The 2502-nt window shown below is 52.2% G+C and overlaps 1 pseudogene; it reads right to left on the bottom strand.

Moving 5' to 3' along the window:
* Window positions 1-1364: 1364 nt before the first annotated feature.
* Window positions 1365-2165, bottom strand: LOC100147369 (eukaryotic translation initiation factor 4H pseudogene; annotated as a pseudogene).
* Between the last annotated feature and the right edge of the window lie 337 nt (window positions 2166-2502).

The raw sequence follows: 2502 nt of genomic DNA on the forward strand, positions 1-2502 counted from the left end.
GGAAAGGAGGGAGAGTTCTGTGAATTGCTGAGACCTCGTAACACAGACCCAAGAAGAGAAGCCAAGGATGCCAGCCGGTGAAGAATTGCTACCAAGCACGCTGCCCCGCGGGGGCCAGGCTGCCCTCCACCCTCCACTCATCCTGGCCATGGTCTCTTCTCTCTCCGGCTCTAAGCTGCCAGCTGACCCCAAATTGCTCCCAATGGGACGCACTGGGACTTGGGTGCTAAAAAATTCAGTCTGTTCACACACAGGTGTTCCAGCTCAAAAGCTACGACCCCAGCCCCTGGCCCTGAAGCGCTGAACACTGTACGTGGGAACAAGAAACTCTGTCCCAAAGGGGAGACCTCATGACGTACAGCCACCTGCCAGTTATCTTACGGTTCTTGACAGCTCTGCAAGGTGACATTCTCAGTTCGCCAAGTGAAACAGTAAAGAGCCAGATTCTAGTCCATTTTCATCCTGAAATTAAGGGAGGGTGGGAAGCACAGTATCTCATTCTGTTGCTTCTATCAGGAACAGATAAACAGAGGGAGAGACGCAGGACACACAGCCCACAGGGGTGTGGACAAGAGCACAGTCTGCACTAACCAGCTGGCCACACAGTCTCCCACCACACCCTCCGTCCCCCCAGCTCCTCTGCCCAGGGGAAAGGAAACCAGGGGGCAGTTCGCTACATCCAGCCTCTAATAGGACAGTTTAAAAGCGGGGACCAATTTGGACACGGTTTTGAAAGAGCAACAATAAAACGTGTGGACACAATCGTGCATTCCATTCACCCTCTATGTGAGCTGCTCGCCAACGTTTCCCCTTCCTCTTCTCTTGGGTTTTGCTGTTTGAAAGATGAGCCTATTCTGCTTGAAGGATCCACATGGGGAGGGGGTAGCAGGGACGGGAAAGAGTTTGCAGGATCAACAGATCTTTCTTCCTCGCTTTGAAAACAAGACGCCTCAAACTCAGGGTGATGACCACAGCTGAGTACAAACGAGATGCTCTCCAGTCGGTGACTTCTTCTCTGGTGTTTTCTTGGAAGCCACAGCAACACAGAACTCAACATGCAGGTCGAGAGAGAAGCGCCGAGAAAACCAAAGGAGACGACCGGACCTGGCCAGTGTGTCTAAAGCAGAAAGAGAAAGCACGGGAGAACGGGAAGCAGCCCCTCCATCCAGAGAAGTCTCACGTGGTGACCGCCTTGGCTGCGCTAGAGAAACGCACGTGCTGGAAGGAAACAAGGAGCAAAAAGGAAAAAGGACAGAATGGAAACGGGGAAGGAGTGGCAGGAAAAAAAGAGAGCACAAAACAGGCGCTAGAGAGAGACAACACAGCTGAAGATGTATAAAGACCACTTGTTAACAGACATGCGCTCACGCGCTGTGTTTCCGCTGCAAGAAAGGAGGACAGAGGTCAAGAGAGGAGTGGTGACTGCGGGGCTGCCGGTCCAGGGCCAGACAGCTGTGGTCTCGCCCCACATCCCCCCACACCCCATTCCCTCCCGACGGCAGCTCATCCTTGCTCCTCGTGGACCCCTGGGCCGGGCTCCCCCGAAGATGGCAGAGTTGGGACTGGCCACTCGATCGAGGGGCGTTGCAACTGTGCGAGCTTTAAGCTGGAGCCGTGGCCTCTGTGCCCTTTCCTCTTCTGTTGATTCTCTGAAATCCATGCTGGACCCTCACAGGGGAGGGCCATCTCTGAAATGACTCCCCATTGCGGGGTCTGTTTGCCAGTCACCTGGGCGACTCCCTGCCTCCTAAGAAGTCGTCTCTGGAGCCTCTGTCAGCTGGTCCACCTTTCCCCAATCCTAAGCCACATTTATCTTGTTTTCTGCCTTCTGCAATGTCCACACGAAGTGACTGATCCCCGAACAGTGCACCATCCTGTGTCAAGGCTTCCTTAAGGGAATCCACCGCATCAAATTCTACATAGCAGAATCCTTTAAATTTGTCTGTCTTTGTCTCTGACTAGCCATATACTCCTTACACTGAGATCCTTAAAGATAGCATCTACGTCGCCCTGAACTGTATTAAAAGGAAGATTTCCTACATATGCTGTGTAGAGGCAGCATCCTTTTAGCTACAGGAACCATGGCCACCAACACAGCCACGGGACCCTCTGCCGCCCCCAAAGCTGCTGTAGGGCCAATTGTCATAGGTATCGAAGTCCACCATTTGCTGTCTCCACTTGGAGAGGAGCCAGGGTGAGCGAGGAGGACCCCACAACATAACTTCTTCCAACCCGCTGCCGCCAGGCCTGTCCACCATGCCACCTCTTTTCTTTGTTTAATTGGGGTGAAATTAATATAACATAAAATTATCCATTTTAAAGTTACAATTCAGTGGCATTTTGGACATCCACATTCTCGTACCACCATCACCTCTGTGTAATTCCAAAACATCTTCATAACTCCAAAAGGTGACCCCGTACCCAGGGAACAGTCATTCCCCATTCTCCCATCCCCAGCCTCCAGCAACCACGAATCTACTTTCTATCCTACAGAATTGCCTA

Source organism: Equus caballus, chromosome 13 (genome assembly GCF_041296265.1).
Source record: "Equus caballus isolate H_3958 breed thoroughbred chromosome 13, TB-T2T, whole genome shotgun sequence".
NCBI lineage: Eukaryota > Metazoa > Chordata > Mammalia > Perissodactyla > Equidae > Equus > Equus caballus.